This window comes from Cibotium barometz, chromosome 11, assembly GCF_041138505.1.
Source record: "Cibotium barometz isolate CiBa-2024 chromosome 11, ASM4113850v1, whole genome shotgun sequence".
NCBI lineage: Eukaryota > Viridiplantae > Streptophyta > Polypodiopsida > Cyatheales > Cibotiaceae > Cibotium > Cibotium barometz.
The window spans coordinates 24,245,244-24,272,134 of record NC_141056.1 but is presented as its reverse complement, the minus strand read 5'-3'; positions in this window follow the sequence as shown (position 1 = coordinate 24,272,134).

Here is a 26,891-nt window from a genome sequence, read left to right as displayed (position 1 = left end):
TAAGTATATCGATGAATGAATGACTGCTGAAAATAAGGATTCAACCATAGACTTTGAGGATTGTCATCAGTGACATAATGGTTTCATTAAAGGATTGTTTTAAAGTTAGCTGATGCTAAGAAAAAGGCAATTTCATATTGGGTGTGTAAGTGGTGTGACTAATTTTATGTTTGTATGAACTTCTGGCTAGGGGGCCTTGGAACTCTTTTCCTTGGTACCCGGGACAAAACCTAACCAAATTCTTAATTGGATCCCATCACTACAGTGGTTGGGAGGTTGGCTAACCCATGGGACTGGATGGGGTTAGGCTGGACTGATGGATCCATAAATCGAGACTCAACTTTTGTTATTACGATAGATAAAGTAAATCCCGGACAGTAATTGTTCTATGGATAGGAATCAACGGCTGTGCCTCTTGAATGGGGAAAAAAGCGTTGATCCCAATGATCCAAGTGCAAGTTTCTTCCTTGATCCGACCAAATATCTTATAGATGCAATTGGATCAGTTTGATCAAAAATGATCTTGACTACGTTAGAGTAAAAAGTTATCCTGGTGGAATCGCCCGTGCTTTTCGGTAAAGGAAGTTTTTCCGGGTTCGGTTTTGGAACAACCGACGGATTAGTCTCGTATCCGGATATCCGTGGGTGAGGCCCCGAGTGTGGGACCCCTGTCCCGCGCGAGAAGTGCTACTTCTGCTGCTAGTACCCCGAATCCGTTGCTCGGTGGGAACAGGGATCTTACAGTTGGTATCAGAGCGAATTGGCTAATAAAGATCAACTGAAAAGCCAAATTATGTCAAAAATTTATCAAGTAGCACAAAAAGGTTATAATTGTGTGATATAATTCATACAAATTGATATTCAAACTAATTTCGTAAATTAGTAATTGGGTCTTCAAATGGAAGTACCACAATTATATGGAACCCTGACTTGCTTGAGGCTTAGACATGATAGTATTTACCTTATAATTCCAAGTATCATGACTAACCGTATATACCGAGGGTATAACTGCAGCTCTTTACCGGTAGTATATACGAGTAAATCTAAGACTTGAAATTATAATCATTAATGCTATCCAGATGATGATTTCGAATGTGGTTGATATGATTTTTAATTATATTTGAGAATTGATGAATTGATTTGGATTCTGATTGAAAAATGATGATTTTTGAAATTTAGTTGAAATATTATAACCTGAGCGAAACCACAATGAGGATGAATGGGACGAGTCTCTGTGATGATACTCATAACTAGAATGATGATAATGATTTCAGCAAATCACTATGAGATTAGTGGATTGTGCTGTCAAATTGCTATTGTTAACACTTGTCACGGTAGATCAAGTTAAAGGGATGACAAATTGAGAACTTTCTTGTCTAAAATTCCCATGGAGGAATGTTCATAAAGAAATTTTTTGGTCTAATGGACCATTATCGTGTTAAAGAGATGAATGATATGATTTGAATAAATTGTTATTTAATGATGAGTTCTATTTAAGAGATAATTATCCCCGTATTCTGTTGGGTTCACCAGAATATAAGGAACCTTAGAATAAATTGGATCTTAAGAAAAAGAGTTGTCCTCTACTTTGCGAGATGAGGACATCTCGCACTTTTTAAGTGGGGTAGAATGTAAGATTCCTCCCCCAGCCTTCGAGGTATGCAGGAGTAAGAATCTCCCTTCCCTCTCTAAAATAAAAGAAAGATTCTATTTAAAAAGGGAAGACACTTTCCCCAGAATACTTCTCAGGAGCCCACCTGTTTTAAGGATTCAGAACGATGAGTTCAGAAGTGAGAACCGATGTTTTGGATACCAAGGTTTTGGTCATCAGTTAAAAAGACTGCCCGACTCCTACCATGAAAAGGACACAGGGAAGTCTAGAACCCAAATTCAGAGACCAATTCCTTCATACCAATCTAATCAGGGTCCGTTTCGGACAAGATTGCTTAACTCCATTAACTAGGTCCGACCCATTGATTAGGGTCGAGATGACCAGTCAAATGCTTGGCGACTTAGAGCAACATATGCAGGCAATTCATAAAGATATAAACGCTGCCCAAGATCGACAGAGACAATATACAGATAAGAAGAGGACAATCAGAGAATTCAAAGAAGCAGTTATAGTCTTCATTTGAATACGGACCAAAAGAATTTCTTTATCTCTAGGGGAGTATAAGTAGTTATCCCCCAGATATTGTGGACCAAAGAAAGTAGGTGACAGCCTACGAACTTCTTTTATCTCTTCATCTCAAAGCCTTCTATAGAAAAATGTGCCAAACCCAAATCATGGAAAGATGGTAAAACTTCAGTGGCAAGATACCGTTGGCTTCTAGGTTACGCTAGCTCCTTCCTTTATATAAGTCGTAACTTTTACTTGTCGCTCACAGTAATCTTACTTCCATCGATCTCCTTTCTTTCTTAATCTCCTTCATGGCTTGGCAACAAGAATTAGTTTTATCCATGATGATTTCTCACCTTCAAGACGCAAGCGAGTCTGTGAAGAAGGATTTTATAGAACAGTATGAGCGCTCACTTTTTTCTCACCTAGGAACTTCTGTAGCTCAGACCAAATGGCGGACCTATCAAGACATAACTAGGGTAACACCCTGGGGTCAGCAGCACTTTCGTAACAATGTCCGCTTGGCCATGGTTATTGAAGCTTTGGGTTTGGGTCCCCGATACTACTGCGTCATGAGATCAAGGCATCTTGGGTTTTCTGAGCGGGTCTTCTTACTGGCGTGTTTTCTTCCTCATTAGAAGATATGCCTTTACCCCGTTTTTGGCTTGCCTCTTAGAGGTCCTTTTGTTAGATCACCTCATACCACTGAGATAGGTGCGGCAATAACCAACAGAATTATTCCCATAGATGAGCTACCTTATACGTGCGCAGCTTGTGAGTGCTGCTTTTGTGATCATATGATGGACGGGCTTATGGAAGTGTAAAGAGTTCTTCTATCTTTACTGTATATGTTCCAAGAATGAATAAAGTTTAAATCTTGTTCTTGTCTTGACCCTTACTCTCTTTGAGATTTTTTTAATTGGTGGTTAATCTTAATTAAAAATTTTCTCTCAGTCTCTTACTTGTGCATCTTGCGAAATTACCCCCAGTTTGTGAGATGAGGGCATCTCGCATTTTTCAAGTGGGAGAGAATGTAAGATTCCTCCCCAGCCTCTCAAAATGTCCAGCATCTTCCCCTGTAATCAATCCCTCTTCAGAAATATAAAAGACTTGTTTCTAACTATTTTAACCTAGAGAGAGAAAATATTCTAGAGAGAGAATATTCAGATTTTTAATATTTTTGGATAGAAAATTATCTCATCTTATTAAAATAAGTTCCCCTGAAACAGAAATTCAAAAAGAACTTTCCAATGTGCAATTGGAATTAATTGGAAATGGGTATAAAGGACCTTAGCCTAAGGGTCTAGATTTTCAGAAATTTTTGGATTATGGTCCAATTAAGGTTCCTATGGGCCAATAGCATCAATCCATGTGTAGGGAGGAGATAAATCCAATTTTGTAAAAGAAGATACCCAAAAATGAGTAAATGCTCACATAAGATGAAGAGTTGAAAATGTACAAGGTTTATTAGTAAAAAACTATGAGCAATATTAAAAATATGAGATATTTTGGGTATCCAAAAATGAGTAAATGCTCACATAAGATGAAGAGTTGAAAATGTACAAGGTTTATTAGTAAAAAACTATGAGCAATATTAAAAATATGAGATATTTTGGGTATAATGATTTCATATTGACACTATGTAAGGAAGGGGAGTTCTTTAAAGGAGGTGCATATTTCACATAAGATGAAGAGTTGAAAATGTACAAGGTTTATTAGTAAAAAACTATGAGCAATATTAAAAATATGAGATATTTTGGGTATAATGATTCTATTTTGACACATATGTAAGGAAGGGGAGTTCTTTAAAGGAGGTGCATATTTAAACTCATAAAAATTGAGATATTTCATCTCTCCTCTCTCCTCATTCAAGTCTAGTTCCAAAAAGTTAGCTTAACTGACCTAAAAATGGTCAAAAATTGACCAAACTGATTTGGAAAATTCTAGAATCAGTCTGTTTGGTTAGAAGCTCAATTTTTCCTATAAATAGAAGCCTACCCCTTGTTGAAAGATATATAGTGTTTATGCATCGTTACTCTACTCCACCTAAGCCAAGAACTGTGAATTCATTAATAATTCACTAGTTTTTGGAGCTTCCCTCTTTCTTCAATCCCCATTGGTGGCTCCATCAACATACTTAACCAATTGATTGGTTGGGGGCCTCTACCGTGAACAAAGAATCAAGCAATTTGTAAGGTAATTAGTGAATATTGATCTTTTCTATAATTTCTCAATGTTTCTCTCTTCTCAACCCCTCTCAAGCTTGAGAAGCTTAATTGGTATGGTTTTTTTTAAATGCTATTGAAGTTAATTGGTGAATAGTAGTGAAGAGTTACATAATTTTTAAATGCTATTGAAGTTAATTGGTGAATAGTAGTGAAGAGTTACATAAAGAATTACATAAATTTCTATTTATGTTTAAATTCTAATGGTTTTTATGTAATTTCTCTCTCTCTCACTCAAGAAATGGTCATACTCATGACCCATTCTCAATCCAAATGAAGCTTTTCATAAAGCTTTTTCTTAACCCAAGATTAAGCTATGCTTGAGGCCAAATTAATGGCTTTTTTCTATGCTTTTAGTTTTTGTATATTGATGATTCAATCCATTATGGATTAATGATTCAATTAGAGATCATTTTAATTATTTCCTTAATGATAAGCTTTATCCCTTAGAAAAATTGAGATTTATCAGTCATAGTAGCGGAGCTATGGCAAAATTTTTATAAAAATTATGCATAAAATAATTTCATTCAAAGCATAAAAAGAGGACTTCCTACCATATTCCAGGAATTTAATCTCCTAGATTAATTGAAAGAATTTTATTGTAATAATAGAGAAATTGATTTTTATGTTATGCATAATTGATGATTATTTTATTATAAAAGTGTTACTTTTATCATATTTGGATTTCATGCATAGAGGTATGCATAAAAGAATTATTATTTTAATATAAAAGTGTTTCATTTATCATATTTGGATTTCATGCTTAGAGGTATGCATAAAAGAATTATTATTTTAATATAAAAGTGTTTCTTTTATCATATTTGAATTTCATGCATAGAGGTATGCATAAAAGTTGATTATTTTATTATAAAGGTGTTACTTTTATCATATTTGAATTTCATGCATAGAGGTATGCATAAAAGTTGATTATTTTATTATAAAAGTGTTACTTTTATCATATTTGGATTTCATGCAGAGGTATGCATAAAAGTTGATTATTTTATTATAAAAGTGTGACTTTTATCATATTTGGATTTCATGCATAGAGGTATGCATAAAAGTTGATTATTTTATTATAAAAGTGTTGCTTTTATCATATTTGGATTTCATGCATAGAGGTATGCATAAAAGTTGATTATTTTATTATAAAAGTGTGACTTTTATCATATTTGGATTTCATGCATAGATGTATGCATAAAAGTTGATTATTTTATTATAAAAGTGTGACTTTTATCATATTTGTATTTCATGCATAGAGGTATGCATAAAAGTTGATTATTTTATTATAAAAGTGTTACTTTTATCATATTTGGATTTCATGCATAGAGGTATGCATAAAAGTTGATTATTTTATTATAAAAGTGTGACTTTTATCATATTTGGATTTCATGCATAGAGATATGCATAAAAGTTGATTATTTTATTATAAAAGTGTTAATTTTTTTCATATTTGAAATTCATGCATAGAGGTATGCATAAAAGTTGATTATTTTATTATAAAAGTGTGACTTTTATCATATTTGAATTTCATGCATAGAGGTATGCATAAAAGTTGATTATTTTATTGTAAAAGTGTTACTTTTATCATATTGGATTTCATGTATAGAGGTATGCATAAAAGATATTCTTTTTATACTAAAAGTGAGATTTTTATCATAAATGGATTTTATGCATAACTTAGATGCATAAGAGAAATTCTTTTATTCTAAAAGTGTAATTCCTACCAAATTGAATTTATGCATAGGAAGATGCATAAAAGATGGATTTTTAATTCAAAAGTGTCAATTCTCATCTAAATTGAGTTTATGCATAGGAAGATGCATAAAAGATTGAATTTTAATTCAAAAGTGTCATTTTCATTTAAAATGAATTTATGTATAAATAAATTCATTTAAAATGAATTTATGTATAGGAAGATGCATAAAAGATTTATTTTTATTTCGAAAGTGTTAGTCTCCTTAAATGGAATTTATGCATAAATAAATGTGTAGAGAAATCTTATATCAAATATAAGAATTCTCTTGTATTCTATAAAAAGATATGAAATATGATAAGATGTGATAAGAGGTGTATGAGATGTGATAATATGTGATAAGATGCGTATGGGAAGTGATAGGATGTGATAAGAGGTGTATGAGATGTGATAAGATTTGATAAGATGCGTATGGGAAGTGATAAGATGTGATAAGAGGTGTATGAGATGTGAAAAGATGTGTATGTGATGTGATAGGATATGATAAGAGGCATATGAGATGTGATAGAATGTGTTAAGATGAGTTAGGATGTGTTAAGATGTGTATGGGATGAGGTAGAGAGTGTATCTGATGGGATAAGATGTATATGGGATGTGTTAGGGCGAGAATAGATGTAATATGGATGTATGAATGTAGATATGGATGTATGAATGTGAATATGGATGTGTGGATGTGAAAATGGAAGTGTGGATGTATGAATGTGGATGTGGATGTATGCATGTAGATGTGTATGTATGAATGTGAATGTGGATGTGGATGTGGATGTATGGATGTAGATACGGATGTGTATGTATGTATGTGGATGTGGATGTATGAATGAGGATGTGAAAATGGATGTATGTATATAGATGTGGATGTATGGATATGAATGTGAATGAAGATGTGGATGTAGATACGGATGTGGATGTATGTATGTGAATGTGGATGTATGGATGTGAAAATGGATGTATGCATGAGAATGTGGATGTATGAATGTGAATGTGGATGTGTGGAAGTGGAAATGGAAGTATGGATGTATGAATGTGGATGTGGATGTATACATGTAGATGCGTATGTATGAATGCAAAATTGGAAGTATGACGTGGACGTACGAACATGGATATGTATGTAAAATAACGAATGTGAAGGTGTATGTGAAATAATGTGTAGTCTATATGAGTGAATGGATGAGAATGAGTACACATTGAATGGAATGTGGAATAAGTAATGTGGTCCGAGAGTGGATAATGTGGAAAGACGAGAGTTCGTTATAGAAACTGTATTTTGTGACTGTTTGTAAATGACTGTTTTAAATACGGGAATGCTAGGGAAGCATTTTGACCGTCTTGAGGATTAAGGTCATGAAGACCGAACTGATAAAGTTACAACTGCTGACGGAGAGTCAATGGAGGACGTCTCGCGTAGCAAGGTCGATCGAGGTCTTGACCAGCCTCGATTCGATTTAAATGGTGAGCTTCCGGTACGGTGGATGAGGGACCAAGGAAGCGGCCTATGAGTGAAGCGCTAGGTTACCTGCGAAGGATCCTAGAGGGTGCTGACCATACGGTGTTCGGGCTCTGGGTCGCCGAAGATACCCACACGTGCGTCGAGGAAGATATTGGAACAAGGAGTAAGAGTTGTTTTCTGAAACCGGGCATGGATCTGGTTGATTGACCTTGCTGGTCCTCAACGGATGAGTCCATGGCTCTTTTATATGGATCTCTGGGTTGATCTTGCTGATCTTCCACGGAGATTCCATTCTATTATATGAATATATTGCCGGTTACTATGAGCTAGGAACTATGGAAAAGGCCCCTGAGTGAACGGGTGGTGAGCGTTCTGGTTGCCAATGATGCCATAAGTATACCAATGAATGAATGACTGAAAATAAGGATTCAACCATAGACTTTGAGGATTGTCATCAGTGACATAATGGTTTCATTAAAGGATTGTTTTAAAGTTAGCTGATGCTAAGAAAAAGGCAATTTCATATTGGGTGTGTAAGTGGTGTGACTAATTTTATGTTTGCATGAACTTCCGGCTAGGGGGCCTTGGAACTCTTTTCCTTGGTACCCGGGACAAAACCTAACCAAATTCTTAATTGGATCCCATCACTACAGTGGTTGGGAGGTTGGCTAACCCATGGGACTGGATGGCGTTAGGCTGGACTGATGGATCCATAAATCGAGACTCAACTTTTGTTATTACGATAGATAAAGTAAATCCCGGACAGTAATTGTTCTATGGATAGGAATCAACGGCTGTGCCTCTTGAATGGGGAAAAAAGCGTTGATCCCAATGATCCAAGTGCAAGTTTCTTCCTTGATCCGACCAAATATCTTATAGATGCAATTGGATCAGTTTGATCAAAAATGATCTTGACTACGTTAGAGTAAAAAGTTATCCTGGTGGAATCGCCCGTGCTTTCCGGTAAAGGAAGTTTTTCCGGGTTCGGTTTTGGAACAACCGACGGATTAGTCTCTTATCCGGATATCCGTGGGTGAGGCCCCGAGTGTGGGACCCCTGTCCCGCGCGAGAAGTGCTACTTCCGCTGCTAGTACCCCGAATCCGTTGCTCGGTGGGAACAGGGATCTTACAATCTATAGATAGACCACGTAGATCAAGGAGAATAGAGGAGTAGAGAAGAGCATCTAATCTCATTGTTATTAACATGGCCTTAGTCTCCAAGATAATGAGAACGATGAAAGAGCCAACCACCTTAGAAAGCCTTAGCACATACAAAGTGGATAGCTGCAATGTAGTCTGAGTATGACAACATCATAAAGAAAAACACTTGGGAGCTAGTTGAGAGCAGCCACCAAACAAAAAGGTAATTGGTACCAAATGGGTTTGGAAAGCTAACTATAAGGTTGACGGCTCACTTGAAAAATACAAAGATAGGTTGGTTGCACATGGATTTTCATAGGTGGAGGATTTTGACTTTGCTAAAATATTTTCTCCCACAGCTCGCATGATAACTATCAGAGCGGTACTTGCCTTGCGTGATCATAAACAGTGACCAACTTTTCATATGGATGTCAAATCAGCATCTCTAAATGGACATCTCAAGGAGGAGATATACGTAGCTCAGCCACTAGGTTTTGAGATGCCTAGATTAGAAAACAAAGTTTGTAGGCTGAAGAAGGCATTGAAGAGGATATAAGGCCAATGCTGCAATGAAGCCACAAAATACTCAAGCCATCACACACCTAGAATTGAGTTGTGTAAAATGTGAAATTGACCGTCTAATCAAGGAATGTCTCTATAAAGGAACATGAGAGCCTTAAATGGGGCCATCAATCCCCAATATAACCACAAGTGAGTGGGGTGTGATTAAGGGTGGTGGGCAACACCGCTTAATGTCATAACTCATGCGTAACAAGCACTAAAGGCCCCAAAAACCAATGGAGAACCTTTAGTTAAATCTTCTATTCGCATGGAACAAAGAAGAAGAAGGGAAAATATGGTGGGGTGAGGAGACTTTGTAGTGGTGATTTAGGATAGTTTAGATGAGGGAACGATTGAGATACTTCTACCATCGAGTTGAGCCAAGATAATGTGCTTACAAGGAAAAAAGAAGTGGTGACATGGAAGGAAGCCGAACTAGTTAAGGAACTAGGACACCAAGGGGAGTGGGCGAGTACCCAAATGCCCCGAAAGAGATCAAAAAACTAGAGATTGTACACAAGGCCTTATCTGGGAAAATCCAAAAGAGTTTTGAGGGGCTACCAAAATAGTCTATCTTGGATGTAATACCACATGGGAAGAAAAACAACTAAATGTGCCAGAACCTATGTCAGAACACAGCCAACTTAGAAGGAGGAAATAATGATTTGTTCTCAAGGATGTTTGAGGAAGGAGAAGAATATCATTTGATAAATCCTACCCTAGAATCATATAGTAATCAGGACCAAACACCCAGAGATGTGACAGGCTAACATTTCTCTCCCTCGCAGAGATAAGAATGCCAATTGGAACCTAGCTCAGAGGAAACCCCCTCGCAGAGATAAGAATGCCAATTGGAACCTAGCTGAGAGGAAACCCCCTACAGTGGTTAAAAAGAATGGGTGGAAGGTAGAATGCAGAGTTCGATCCACCAACCAAAGAGGAATTACCTTTGCGTCTCGAAGAGGATTTAGAATTGGTTGGAGTAGAGGTTATGGCAAAATTTTCTAGAATTTTTTGGAAAAGAAAGTTTTTTTCTAATGTTACTCCAAAAGAGTAATTCCTCCCGTTTGTGCATTCTAAAAGAAATATTCTAATTTATTCCATGTACATATTCACCTATGAATATGCATGGATATCATTGATATTAATTATTAAAATTAATTTCTACGCATAGAAAGATGCATATTGGAAATTTTAGTTATAAAAGTGTTGTTTTCATTGAATTTAAATTCTATGCATAGAAAGATGCATAATGGGAATTTTTTATTACATTTGATCAAACACTTCCAAGTGTGCAATGGGATCTCCCATCCCAATGAACTTTGGCATTAAATTTGCAATTTGCATTGCTTTGATCATATTTTACTGCCTAGGGTAGGTGGTGGTGGTTGGTGAAGTTGCTGCAGAGTTCATAGCCTTTGCAAGCAAGCATCCCATGGACAATAACCCCAGTGCATCCCTCAGCCATGGCAATCTTGGAGCAACTACAGAAGGGTGATGAAGTGGACTATTATGAAGGGAAGCACTACAGCACTACAACTACACAGAGAAGACCAAAGACACGGGTGGAAGTTCGTGGTTGCTATTGTCAAGCGGAAGCTCGGCATGCTTCCTACCTTACGGCCATAGAGAAAAAGAAGAGTAAAACTAGTTTATTGCCAGTAGGGCTAGTGCCCTGTGTACTTCCAGGGTTACCTCTGTAGAAGGCGGTGCCTACATTAGTCTACATAAGACTTCTAGAAGTCTTCTTCTCTATTATCACTCCTCCACATGCTCTCCACACGCCTCCACAAGCTTGGCATGTGTTTTGCATATTATTTTATTACAATTAACATTCTATGTAGACATAAGGCCCACTCCTATTTTATGACTCATCACCCATTCTATATATATTAAACACTATAGCCCATACCAATGTATTTATAAATCATACACATGGTATTTATAATAAACACTCCATTCTTTCTCACACCCAATACAAAATATTACATATATAAAACGCTTGGAATCCTTCATGTGAAACCCAATATTACATATATAAAACGCTTGGAATCCTTCATGTGAAACCAAATATTCAGAGTCAGATCTTCATAAAGCCATAAAAGATAATTTGCCACGCTATCACCTATAAACAAAAGGTAATAGAGTGTTCATTTTTACATGTAACACGATGTTCATTTTGTCACTTTTAAAGTAGTGTCCTAGCTTGTTCACGAGCTTTTTTGGTTGTCCCTTTGTCTTGAGTGTGGAAGAAGAGCTCTCAATGTGACATGGCTCATCCTCTAAGAGTGTGGGCTCTTAAGTTCCCAGCCATCGAGTGGGGTAAGTCTCTCCAAAGTTGATAATTTTGTTATAAAAGAGAACTTATTTAGACCCAAAGTTCCTACTATTTCCCTCATGCAATATTCATGCTCATTGGTTCGTACTCACTTGGAGGTGGGCTTGGACATCTACCAATGTGTACGGGATATGAATTGGTCCTTCCCTAGGAGGTAGTGCCTCTGATGGAGTAGTTGTCACCTATCATATTGGAGAAATATTATGATGACTATGATGACTCATGGAAGACCAACCCCCCACTAAGTCATCCTTCATTGCATCTAGCAAGTGTAGTCTGATTGGATTAGTTCCAGAGGTAGAGGCTCTAGAATTGCCTCTTTTTGTTGCAGATTCTTAAGAATGTTCATGGGTTCAGCTCTATGGCCTTTGGCATGCTCTGAGGTTCCCTATGATTGACTCTAGAATAGTCTAGGATACACTCAGGCGGGGCCAATGGTTTGTACTCGACCACTTAATCAAACTCTAGCTCTAGTTCAGTTTATATATTCCTTATAAGCACTTGGGCTTGTTTCATTTTCTCCTTCTCCAACATGGGATTGGGGTACTCTTTGAGTTTTTTTGAAGGTTTGCGTAGTTATGGGTTTCTTCTCTTTGGGAAGAGCTAATTTGAAGAAATCACCTAGGGAGGCATCTTCAAAGCTATCATTTGAACTACTTTCAATGGTCATGGCATCGTTGTCATTGACAACTAAGCATGCATTTTGCATTTTTGTATTCTCTTTGAGATTTTTTCTTCTTTTGGAATCTCATTTCGGTCCTTTAGCCTTTTTAGGGGCTATTGTAACCTGTGGTGCTTGCGCCTCAAGCTCTTTGTCTCTATTGGCTTTGAGGTGGAAGCTTAAGCTTTTTGCTTTTCATTGCCTTGGATGTTTCCTTGGCAACTAACTTGTCTTGGTCTAGAGCCTTGTGATGGCATTAAGGGGGACTCTTTGAATAAGTCCTCCGTGTAAGCTTAACAAGTTAAGGCTCGTTGTTGAGGTGGATGATGCTCTTGCCTTACTAGGGTGATTGTTGTCACTTTGTTGGGACAATTGTTGAAATCATGTTCAAACCCAAACTTGTAGCATGTATCTCCGTATAGAATGACATTCGGCATTGGCACTAGATTTGGGGATAGAGTTAGGGTACTTAGTGTAATGGATCTATGAGGACACTCAGCAACACAGTAAGCACCCTTGCAATGGAAACATTAGAGGTGCAACATTTTATTAAAGTCTCTTGCTCTTTGTTACACCATGGCCTCAAACAAGGAGGCATAGTCAATGTGGCTAGAGTTGCTCTAAATATCCATATGAATTTTATTGCTTATATGACTCATAGCTCTTATGTTCTAAGAACTCTTGGAGTCTTCTTGAAAAATTACTATTGAACCAATGCGGTTCCATGAGGAACCAGTTGAGGTGGTAGTAGTAAAGGCATGGTAGAAGTGGGTATGGCATTGGTGGAAGTATTTATGTGGTAAATGGTTTTGATAAATGGTAAATGGAAGTATTTCTTGGTAAATGGTTTTGATAAATAGGCACTAGATTATGTGTTGGTTGAGAAGCATTTAGCATGAGTGGTAGGGCTTATGGTTGCTTTGGCACCAGAAGCATAGGTTGTGGTGCTAGGTTTCCCTTGTTACCAATAAAGGGTTATATCATGGTTCTTATGCCATTGGAAAGAAGCAGAATATTATTATTATCTAGGCCTTAGGAGTGGACATTTGGTACTTGTATGGTTTTGACAAAACAGATTACACACCAAAACCATATCTCTTCATGGAGATAAATATGAGTGTCTTGCTTCAGGTTTGGATAGGGTTAGCCTTGAGTGAGGTTGCCCTTAGGGCTAGCCTTGCCACTACTAGCCTAAACGATTGAGCATATTTTTTGCTAACTTGTCCACGCTCATGTCCTTGACTAGGACTCTAGCTCACACTGGTTGGGCACCCTTAGCCCCCATTGATGCTTTAGATGATGCGTCCCCTATCTCTTATTTCTAGTTGGTTATTCACCCTTAGTCGTTGAGGCTTTGGGGATGATACATGCCCTATCTCTTAGTTGGGATGGACAACTATTTATGATTTTCAAAGTGAAAATAAGATCAATCCATATCGAGATGTGACTAAGAATTGACCACGTGTAAGCTCAACAAGATCTCATACAAAATTTATCATTTTCTCTACTACTTTCAAGTTTATAAGTGTTAAAGAGAAAGAAAGAGTGTAGCCAATGAGACTCAAGTGATAAAGGTGTTTGTCTAAGACTAGGAGGTCCTAGTTAGCTTCCACTATAGATTGCTTCTTATTGGTCTGAGTGACAACATCGGAATCAAGTGAAAAATAACATCCAGAAACTGATTTTTTGGAATCATAATCATTGCCAAATCCGAATCACAGTAATCCATAAGATCATCACTTGCAATGTAAGTGATGTCATACTTAAGAGTACCTCTACTAATGTACCTAAGTATTCACATTCCTTCCAATGACTCTGTTGTTGTGGCTTGTTGGAAAACCTACTCAAAACACCAACTATGAAGTTGATATTAAGTCTAGTGTTAATGAGAAAAAATAAATCCCCACCAGCTTTCTATACTTCCTGATGTCTACTAATGCTGAAGAATCTTTTGTACTTTCACCTCCATAAGCATTGACATAGGTTTGTAGCCGGTCATCCAAAATGCTACGAGAATCTTCTGTAAAAAACATTACGTCATTGTCACCTATGATGTTTAAGTCATCTACATATAGGACAACCAAAGCAATCTTGCCATGCTTTTTTAGAACATACAAGTTAGCATCAGAAGCACTTCTACTAAACCTAATCTTGCAATGCCTTTTTAGAACATACAAGCTAGCATCAGAAGCACTTCTAGTAAACCTAATCTTTTTTATAAATTGGTCTATCTTATGATACCATGCTTTCAACCACACAATGAGATCCTTGGCAGTGAAAGCATTGCAGACAGTGGGGCTCTCCTTGTTTTGCAACATTGATATCATTGCCCCTCCATTATGTTATAGCCTAGAACACTGGCAATGGTGTGCTCTCTTGCATCACAAAATTCCCTGGGTTTACCTCCCAAATGTCATGTAACTACCCCATTTTTCCCGTGCATATTCTCCACCTTTTAAATCATTTGATTAATTTGCATTATATGAGGTTCTGGTGGTTGTGGTGGTAGGACAAGTGGTAGTATAGGAACTTTGGATACTCCATACGTTCCCCTCGTTTGGTTTTACACATTTGTGATAGATTTTCCCCTACTAGTGCATGCCCTTGCCCATGTGGTGCAGGTAAAGCTAACTCTTGTCATGTGGAAGGAAATTGAGGCACCTAAGGTACTTATAATTGTTATATCTGGATGTGGGTACCTACACATACTTGTAGTATCATGATTCTCTAGTCGCTTATATATATATTTACAGGGACACTCAATGTTGCGCTCACGTGATTCTACTGACATATTGAACATCATACCAACTCTCGCCGTGGATATAAATGTTGGTTCGTGGGAACATCCCTTACACTTTTAGCTTTATCTTATCTAGAAGCGTAGTTCTTAACTCATATAGATTCATATCCTTTATTCATCTCTTTGAGGTTATCATGCTCGCCTGGCTGATGCACACAACAAAGCTTCCATAGCGACATATTCGGTGTCATCAGGTTGTGGTAACTCAAGCATGTTATCCTCAAAGTCGATGGCTAGTTTGCAACAATTATCACAAGCAATGCTTGGCCCCAACAATAACTAATCATGCATCCTCATATCCCTTACTCCCGTACAGAAGCATGGCACCTAACAGTTGCTTATCTGTTAACCTCTCCCTAGGCTTACACCTTGAGTTTGAGTTTTTAAACATGAGATATAATCTGTCATAAACTCATGCTCCTCTTGCTTGATGTTGTATAATTGAGCCACAGGGCTCCACTTATCTCCACTTCATGCAAAACTAGGTACAAACATACTCTTAAGTCATGCAAAATTAATCGTGTCATCCAACTTAAGCGATTGATACCATTGGTGCGCTTTTCCTTCTACTGTAAGGGAGAATGCAAATATTTTCTTTTGATCATTGATTGGACCACATGTTTTGCACACCAATTCAAATATCTCTAGGTGTTATATGGCATCACCATCACCTAAGAATTTTGACATTAATCGTGCCACATGATTGGGCTTGACTAGTGTTGCTCTTTGTGCCACCGGTGTAGTACCTAACTCCCTAGCAACCCCTCTTCCTATTTCTTCAGCCATCCTTAATAGGTCAGTAGGGATTGCAAATCCCATATAAGGGATTACTCTAATTGGCTCCCTTGGTGGGGCCTCATACGCGATTTCCTCTCCCAGGTTTCCTTCTTGTAACAACATGCCTCTCTCACGTACTCTTGGAATTATAGGGTTCTTAACATTGCATCTACTTTAGCCTTGGTATAAGTTTTCTCCAAAATTTCTCTCATCAACAGGTTATCATTTGCTAAGAGAGGTGCTACGAGAGCGGTTAGGTCTTCTGGAGGCTCCTCTAGAATAGGCTCTAGAGGTGGCATACCCTCTTCCATTTCCTATTCAATTTCCCTAGCACTACTCGATATGACCAAATCCTCTTCATGCCTCAGCCCACTGAGCCCAGAAGAACCTTTCCCGTGCATTGTCGTATCGAAGGGACGTCTCTCAACCAACTCCCTATGGAGATCTAAGCTGATCTTCTCTTGTTCAAGCCTCCTAAGTTGGCTTTGTGCCTCCCTCATACTTTCCTTAATCTCTAGCTCTCTGGAAGTGGGGAAATACACTGCCCCCATTCTTTGGGCACTTATAAGATCCCTTTGAATTCTAGGAGTAAATTGAACTACGGGTTGAGGATTTCTCCCCCTTGGTAGCAGTTCCTCCCTCTGTTGTTACTCTCTGTACTCCCACATCTTCCAGTGCTTACTTCTCTATCCAAGCTCAACCATTGTCCCTTAGCAGCCTGTAGAGATTCCCTTTCAGACTCATAACTATATCCTAGGATTCCTCAAGCTAAGCCCGTGAACCTCCAAACAACGTTGGAGAAGAAGTAGCCTTCTCTCCTGCCACCTCCTCATTAAGAGGATTCTCCATGGTTTCCTTTGGCTACTCTTGATGATTTCAAAATAATTTAGCCTTTGCAAAGCACGCACACTCCTTTGTGTGCTGGCCGTGTGAGCAAACCCTAAGCTTCTTTGGTAAAGGATCCTGGTTAGTTAGATGCACTATCATCAAGGGCGATGTCATCACCAACAAGCCTTCCCAACCTTAAGTGCATGAAATTATTTTAATTAGCCAAAATATGGATTTACATACTTGGAATTATCATGTCTGAAATTATCACCAGCAGATTTCTACAGAATCACAACAATCGTGATTAGAAATCGCGGATGTGACCACAATAGAAATCATGACAAAATTGCTACTTATCCCCAACTGTTTACAACTACCCCTGGTGTCAAGGAGACCCTAGAAACACCCTTGAGCACTTGTCATGAGGATACTCAAAGTATTAATTTGTTGATGTGATTCTACATGGTAATCACGGCGTGATTGTACTGATCACGCACATGGTTTTTAGGCATGATTTATGACGTAGTAGTCACAGTCATAATTGACAATCACGGGCCGTGATCCATGATCACGAGTGCATAAGATGAAATCTGTCAGAGATAAGGTGCCTTTAATGTATAATCTTGAGGTTAATGGGATAGCTGGATTTATCAAAGAATCATGACGTGATTAAAAATCACGAGCGTGATTTTGCAAATTGCAAATCACGACAACATGATTCCAAAAGTTTTGACCAAAATCATTGATTTGGGGATGCAAATCTTAACTTTTTCAGTTCAAAATTTTGAGACTGTTCCTTTGCAACATGAATGATCTATTGATATCATGCAAGAGAATCAATGCCTCTTTGTTTTTTCAAATTTTCAAGATTTTTTAAAACTATAGCAAATGGGTGTTCCCTGCATAATCATGGCATGATTATGGAGTTACCACCATGTAAGTATTGATGCAAATGCTTTGTTTTGTTGCTTTTCCAACTCTTAAAAAATGCAAGCAACAATTTCAAATGCTAAAACGATAAAAAAACAACCCTTCTTTTTCTCTTTTTTCCTCTTTTCTCACAACCTTATACACAAATTATCCTCTTCTCAAACAATCACACAGCTTCAAGAAGTTATTAAGGAAAAAGGGACTTATAAAAAGATAACCATAATAGGGAGTGCAAATAAAGTAGAAAGAAACTGGTGGCTCCCCAAGAGTGGTGCCAAAAATGTTACAAGCTACACTATCCCTCTCCTATTACAATAGATAGATAATGCTTACCTCACACATCATGGGGTTCTTGCCGATCTTGCTATCCAAGCTCGTGTCTCTAAAGACTCCAAGCTATGCTAGTGAAAGCTAGCTCCACTCGTTTGCATCCTCCTCAAGTTATCACCTGAGGTTGCCACTCTTCTCACACAAGGACACTCATTCCTCTCTACTCTCACACTCATAAACACAAGCATAAGAGAAACATGCACCAAGAATGAAGCTCTCTCTCCTCTCAACTCGCTCTTTCACACCATAGACACAAGAGAGCAAGGAGATAAGACTAGACTCAATTGGAACAAAGGGGGATTGTGCCTTGCATTATGAGAATGTTGTTATTTATACAATTGGCCCTTATTCACACTTGGGCAACCAAAACTTAAAGAAAGATGAACTTAATGATTACAAGATACATGGTCTTGTGGCATTACTAACCATTCTCATAACTACAACGTTTATAGTGCCATTTCATGAAACTTATTGTGCTATCTCTCTTACATAATGGAGCGATGTGAGGTTAACCTCAAAATGGGGTTAACAAAGTATAACAATGAAGAGCCACCAGGGATAAAAGAGGAGGGGTGATAGGGCTAGAGAGAGAGAGAGAGAGAGAGAGAGAGAATAAATATATGTGTGTGTTTGAGAGAGAGAGAGAGAGAGAGAGAGAGAGAGGAGCTGGGTAGAAGAGCCATTTGGTTTTTTGCATATGTAAACACAAGAAAATTTAATAAACTAGTTTCTATTTTGATCATAAATGTTCATCATGTAGTGTCACTTTTGAACAAGTACAATAATTGTTACTTTTGAAGTGAGGTGAGAGAGAGATTCAATGGAGATGTAGTTTCCAAGGATTAGGGTTTGGGAACGGACGGGACAGGAAACCCTGGGGAAGGCGTTTATTTCATAAGGTTGATCTTGCTTAGTCCCTACGCTTCGCTCCGGCTTTCTGTCCAATTCCAATCCGGGGGTTTTTTCAATCACTGAGGTCCCGGTGCACTCCAAACGAAGCCGAAGGCGTACTTCACCTTCACAGTTCACGAAGGCCCGCCGACCCACTTTCTTTCCATGGATGTCACCAGCCGCCGCCCCGCTGGTGACATTTCACAAAGCGTTTTAGGGCGAGGGAGCAATAATACTCGCTAAGCGAACCTCGAGGGTCCCCGAACCAGGAAACTAGTCTTACCTATCAAGGGGACTTTCTGACACCGGCAAAATGGCACCAGACCCCGAACGAACGTACCTACCCTGGTGGGGCGGGGCCCCCAACCAACTAACTTCCCCTAGTAAAGAATCATCTTACTAATAGTTTATCAACATGCGAAGCAAGATGAGTTCGTCGGCTTTTGTTTCAGTGGTTCCTCACAATGCCCAAACCTTTCGTATGGGTGTTTGTTGAAGTGGAATTGCAGAATGAACGAGGGCGTGTTGCGTAATCATTTAATTCGTTGAGAAATGGGAAGATGTCAAAGCACGGACTTACTGGATACGACCGCCTGATAGATGCCCGAGACACACGGCGGAGCTGTCACAATGTATTAACATGGTTCTTAAGGTCTCAGCACCCACACTCTTCAAGGGCAAGCGTGGCTTGACACATCTTTATCAACCCAGAAAGACCCCAACGTCACTGCCCAAAATACGCCCCAGTTTTTGCTGCTCACGTCTGGTGTGACATCGTTACGTTAATTCCCTTTTCCAAGTGGAACTTCGTTAGCTAGCCTAGACACCCAACATGAGCTGCCAAGCCACCATTGATTGATTCCAGAGCGTTTTCTTTAGAACCAAAAAATTGAGTAAATAGAATTTTAGGATTTGATGCAGAGAATATTCAGTATTAAGAAGTAGATCTGTGTCTGCAAGAGGTAAACCTGTGTCAACACTAAGAACCTTCTCACTTCAGGATTGCAAGCGAGGCGATCCTAGCAGGGATGCCTGGATTATCGCTGATCGTATCGTATTCTCAAAGCTGCAGCTGTGGTAATCGAGGCTTTGCTTCGTATTCTCGAAGCTGCTGCTTAGCGTTGATCGCTTCTTTAAGGATAATTGAAAGGTGATCGCTTCGCTCAGGCTTCCTTCGGGGAAGCCTTTCGCTACGCTTGCCTTTAGGTCCATTTCCAGAATCCGAGCTTGCACTCATCAATAGATGCAGCCGCGTAACCTCTTGTCGGTGAAAGCGGTTGACCATTAAGCAAGAGCGAGAGATTGACAATCTTGAAAGCGGTTGACCTTGATGCAAGTGAGGGAGAAGTCCATGGCAGAAAACTCGACCGCTTCAGCCAGTCGACCGCTTTAGCCAGTCGACGGGTTTCAGCCACTTCGACGAATGGAGGAGGCAACGATCTGATTCAATCACTAGAAAATACCAAGCCTTCATTCGACCTGGCGGAGAAAGATTCCCCTGGAACCACGACTCAAGCGCAATCACTTGCAGAGCGATCAAGCCAAATCGCAGAGCTGCCGAGACCGGGCATTCGACCAACAGGAACGGGCTTACAAAAAGCAGGCACAGGCTGTAGTCCCTGATCAGAAGCAAGTGAAAAAGACCGGCCATTCTATAACCAAAATTTGAAAGAAAAAGAATAGGCTGGGGACGGGGTCGAACCGTCATTCTAGGATTTGCAGTCCAATACATTGCCATTATGTTACCCAGCCAGCAGAACGTTTTTCCCGCCTCTCATTTAAGGGGGTGACCCTAGTAAAGGCCACCCGTTGTTGAAATAATCTAAAGCCTTTTCTGCGATGCCATAAAGTGTGAACCAACCTCCGTAATATTTTAAGCAAAATAGTAATTAGTGATTGAGGAAGACCCCTCGGGACTTGTAAAGCCGACCAGCTGGCCAACACGACTTGAGAGAGAGATTCAATGGAGAGAGAGAGAGAGAGAGAGAGAGAGAGAGAGAGAGAGAGAGAGAGAGAGAGAGTATATGGAGTCGGGGAGAAAGAGAGAGAGTGGCTCAACAATGGTAGGGCCTCTTCATAAGTTCCCACAACTAAGACAACCCCCTTAGCATATGAGGTGGGATGAAAACAACAAGGAGTTATGTTACCCTAGAGAAAAGGGATTACCATAGAGAGAGAGAGAGAGAGAGAGAGAGAGAGAGAGAGAGAGAGAGAGAGAGAGAGAGAGAGAGAGAGAGGGGTGGTGAGTGGGGTGGGGGGAGCAAGGAGCAAGAGGACAAGGACGATAAAGACCGAGGGGTGGGGTGGGGTGGGGTGGGGTGGGGGGAGCAAGGAGCAAGGAGCAAGAGGACAAGGACAAGAAAGAGGAGGAAGAGGAGGAGAAGGAGAAAATTAGAGATAGAGAGAAAGATGGGGGAGGAGAGAGATTAGAAAGAGATTGACTAAGGAAATAAGCTCCCTCAAAAGCTCCCTTGGATCAACTTACTCCACCCCTTCTCAACTGTCAGTGGCAATGGTCCTCTACTTGTATCTAAGAGAGGTTGTTATCTCCTTTAACCCTTTTGATTGGCCACCATTATTTCATAATTCTTTAGATATATTTTCCAATGGCTTTCTTCTTCCTCTTGTGTTGCCTTTGTAACATTTCATTTGTCTTCTTAGTCAAAGTTTGAATAAGATTCTTCTCCTCTTACTCTCCAAGCTTTTCTAGCTATATTGTTTGCAATCTTGTCAACACCAATCACTTCAATTCCTTCTACCTTGGCTTCAATACCTTCTTTGCACATGGCATTAGCACATTCTCAATGGTGAAGATAGCCCCAAGTTGGCTTGATGTGGTTGTGGGAGGAGAAACCAAGGTAGATGCCCACATTGAAAAATCTTAATAGAGATGGTTCACTCCATAATCTCTATACATGCATAGGAATTGCACTTACTACACCTTGCTTAGGCATCTAACAACCTTGTGATTCCCATAACATCCAAAACAATATGTGGGTTTCCTTGGTTGGTTCAATGTTGCTACACTAGGAAGAAACCTCCTCTTTTGTCTTTTATATAGTACACCATGGTACTTTCTTACCCTTGTTTCAAAGCCACTACCTAATTCTGTAGCAACAATACTAAGATTTTAACTTGGTCATTGCAAGGGAATAAATCTTTTTTATAGGGTTTGTAGTCTCACGAACTGCATGGGTTGCCACAATCTTTAGGATGGACAAGGCCTTGGTTATGTTTGCATGCTCACACAAGGCATCATGCATCAAGGCCAAGCCAAATATGTTTTCTATCTTACCACTAGTAGCCTCCGCAAGGACATGGAGAAGTTAGAACCATCATGCATAAACATGGCACCATGGCCATAATGTCAAGACTATGACTATCAATGCCCTCTTGGCCAAACAACCACATATGCCCTTTTCTCAAGAAAAACAAACCCCATGTGAAAATGTAAAAGTTTCCCCATTTGTAGCCCTCCAACTATCCTTGAATCATAACATTAGAAATCATACTCTCCACAATTCTCCCCATGCAACAATGGTGTGTTGCCTTGTTAAAAAGGCATTGGAGGTGGCTTTGCAATGTTCTAGGACAATGGTCCATGTAAAATAAAACCCATAAACAAAAGTAACTAAGATCAATATAAAAATGATGTGAAGCAAAACTATTTCAAGTATATATCAATCACCAACATTTAAGTGCAATCATGGTTTAAATATTAAGTAGGGGAAAGTTTTTTAAATCAATGAAGACATGTGTCCATTTATGAAGGTTCATCGATCTTCTTGTGTGTCACAAGAACAACTGTATATCTAAAGGAGATTAACACGAGATTGAAAAAGAGAAGTTTTCTTTTTAAAGCTAAAATTTGGAGAAAACGATTGCAAAGAAAGTGTTATTACAATCTATGATCTCAACGTTAGTAATAAGTAAATAAATGCTAGAATTGGACAATAATATAACCTAATTTTGTTAGGTCTTTATCATCAACAATAATTAAAGTGGCGTATAAGTATAAGCACTCAATAAAGGAATCCAAGTGATAAAATTTGAGGAAAGTTATAACATATACGTGATCCCTTTGGCTACCCGCCTTGAAACTCTAGTGGGGTAGACCTTCTCTTCATTGGCATACCCTTAGTACTAGTATCTCGTGCACATGAATTCTTGCAAAGTCTTCTATACAAAGGAATTATGCATGCCATGTTATTTGTATACCAAATGCCTTAATTGGTAGGATGTTTACACCATCATACTATATTGGTTCATTATAATGTCATATAGGGTAAATTATCCTTATTATGTCTATAACAAGAAGTACAACATAACCTTAGCTTTGTTATTTCCTTAGCTTTGTCTATAACAAGAAGTACAACATAACCTTAGCTTTGTTATTACTTTAGCCATGAATTGTGAGGAAAATTTGTTTTCCAAAAGAAGCAAAGAATTCCAAACATCAAGTGTGACAAAACCCCAGAAAACATGATTCTTTGAAAGAAATTCGACAAACCCTAGCCAAGAGGATTGACACTTCAACCAAGCCTAACAAAGGGGAGTCCAGTGATAGATACTTGTTAAATTCCCACAACTAAAGGAAATATTGTTTTGTGTCTTCTCTCTCTTATCTTCGAATCGGACTTCCAATTGGATGATGAAGTGTGTGTATATTACTATGTGTAAGGTCATAATGAATTAGGATTGGGAATAGTTATGTGGCATGTGAGTGGCAAACAATGCAAAGTTCCCAATCAAAAAAAAAATTGATCCAATATTGATAGGTTATACTAGAAGAACCAATTTTTAAAGTCTTTACATAACAAAATGAAGGAATTAAATACATTTTAAAATAATAATGTAGATGTTCGTTCTCTAAAATATCAATCCCTTACTCCAATCATCACAACTCACCTTCCACCATCCAAAAGAGCATACTTAATCCCATTGGAAGCCATCCAAAAGAATAAGTTGGTAAGGGCATAATTAATCCCATGGGAAGATAGGCTTCAACATGAAAATGGACTTGTTATTATTTTCTAGAGTAAAAAAAGAGAAACTAACAAGGCGAAATATGCACACAAAACACCCGTATATTGATATACATCTCTATATGAAGATATAATTGACAAGGGCCTCAAGATTTGGCAACTCTGTAATAAATTACCAAAATTCAAGTGACCAAAGTAAGCATGCCATAGCTCCGCGTCACTCATAACATGTGTGGCAGTACCTGAACAAGCATTATGTGCCAATCTCTCATACATATGTCACTCATAGCATATGTGGTAGTACCTAAACAAGCATTATGTGCAAATATCTCATACATATGTCACTCATAGCATATGTGGCAGTACTTGAACAACCATTATGTGACAATCTCTCATACATGTCCAACCTGTAAATCCTATGGCTTAGAGTACTCGATACCACAGTGATGTCTCCATCACTCCAATCATGAACTATACACCCGTCATCAACAAATCTAACCACTAGGCCTGCCCTAGCAATGGTAGGGATTGACACTAAGTTCTTTTTAATGCCTAGCATAAACAAGACTTCTACAAGAGTGATTGTCCCACCATTTGTAGTAGCAGTGATAACAAACTTACCAACTCCTTTCACTAGATATGAGGGGTTGTTTGCACATGTGACTATGCCTTCTTGAGGAGCAAGCAAACTCAAGGGAGGACAATAAATTATGCTGAGAAGTAATGTGCTTTGCAGGTGGCTTTGCAATGTTCTAGCACAAAGCTTCATACAAAAGGAAAACCCTATAAACAAAAGTAACTAAGACCAATAAAATGATGTGAAGCAAAACTGTTTCAAGAATATGCCAATCACTAATATTTAAGTGCAATCACAGTTTAAATATTAGGTAGGGAAAAGTTTTTTGAAATCAATGAGGGCATGTGTCCATTTATGAAGGGTCATTGATCTTCTTGTGTATCAAAAGAACAACCTTATATCTAAAGTAGATCAACAAGAGATTGAAAAAAGAGAGTACCCAAGACTTTATATAAAAAATTAAAAGTAATCAAATCGAGTTTTGTAAAGTCCAAGTGTGCAAATAAGGCTAGTTAGGACAAAAGCATCTCAAAGTCATCTAGGAAGCTTATAAAAGCAAAAATGGGAATATGAGAGAGAGAGAGAGAGAGAGAGAGAGAGAGAGAGAGATTAAGTCCTTTTTAGAAGATCAATTAGTTGAGGTTTTAGAAATACATTTGATATTGAGAATTTAGGCACAGTCCTCACCGCAACCTTATGGTTGTGAAAACTAGGTCATTAGATTAATTTTAAAAGATGATAAAAAACATGGAATCAAAGGAATGCAATTTTACATACCATCATAATGAATGTATTTTAAGGATAAGTGCAACAATAAGACATAAAAGAGGGAATATAGAAGAGAAAAACTTGTAACATGGTGATATTTTTTATACTCTTGCTAGAAACATTGCTAGAAACACTAATAATGTCCTAGATGATATTTTTTGTGGTAATAATTTTGATGCTCTTGCTAGAAACACTGATGCTTTCTAAATCCAAGAAGGAAGGTTATAAAAAACCATTTTAAAATCACAATAAATTATTAAACAAGTTTAGAATCCATGCAAAATCTAAGGTAAGAAGTTTGAATATTAGCAAAATTAAGAGATTAAAAAAGAAAATAAAGAAAAATAAGAAACATAAACTCTCTCACACCTAAGAGTCCATAATAGGATCTAAGCTAAAGCCTTACAAAGCTAGAAAGGTAATAATACGATCTTTACAACTTTTGGATTGGAATATTGAACTCACACCTTAGCATAAGACTTGCAAGATACAAGCCAAGCATGAGTGCTTCCTTGATGCTCTGGTCATATGACCTTGTTCACATATTAAGGGTAACCCTTACCTTTCCTTTGTATACCTGGAGGATGATAGACACCACTCTAAGAGAGTGTCTTTCATCTCTCCTTAGATAAGTTGTAGTTTCCACCATGGGATAGAGTGGATACACTCACTCCTTGTGATGCTATTTTTCTTTTCTTTTATCACTTCTACTTAAATTCCCCTTTGTACTTGCCTTAACCCTTTCCTACTTTTACTTCTCACATTATTTGTTTCCTCATTTGACTAATTTGTGTTTACTTTTCATCAAAGCCTTTGTGTCTCTTACTTTATATAAGCATATGGTCTGAAAGATATATTTTGATTAATTGGTAATATTGATTTTATATATATATATATATATATATATATATATATGGTCACCTTATTGAAATCTTGTAAATGATATTTCTACATTCATCTCTATCATACTCTTGCTGATTATGCCGAAGACTTAGCTGGGCATTAACTCCTTAGCATCACTAATTAGCCAACTCGTTTTCACTTATGGTGTATTTACTTGATTCTCTTTCAGTTGTGTAAGCTTCTAGACTCTAGCCTACTGCACGTAGCTTTAAGGCTTGCTTATCTTGGTTTACTTTTTAAAGCAAAAATTTGGAGAAAATAATTCCAAAGAAACTTTTAATACCTTTCTCTAAAGATACTTAACATAACCTATGACCTTGAAGTTAGCAATAAGTAGCAAGAAATGCTAGAATTGGAGTAATGAGCACAATAATATAACCTAATTTTGTTAGGTCTTTATGCAATGGTATTATCATCTAATCACCTGCATGTAAAGAGATTATTACCAAATTTGGAAAAAATATACAAACTTTGGGAATTAAAAATTTATGAGAATATTATTAACTTTAATGTTAACCACTCCATTGACATGGTTTTGCTCGCTCCACCTACCGTAAGACGCTTTGCCATCTTACCCACACAAACTGGCACTTAACTTTTGTAAGACAGTGCTGGAACATATAAAGTAGCCTTACCATAAGCTTAATGTGTCAAATAGGGAAAGTCTACGAGCTTAGTATACATAGTTGCTTAAGACTAGTAATAGGGAAAGTCTATGGACCTGGTGTATATAGTTGCTTAAGACTACTTATAGGGAAAGTTTACAAACTTATTGTCCATAGTTGCTTAACACTAGTGTACCTATAAAGCGGCCTTATGATTGGTGTGCATAGTTACTTGAACTAGTAATAGGAAAAG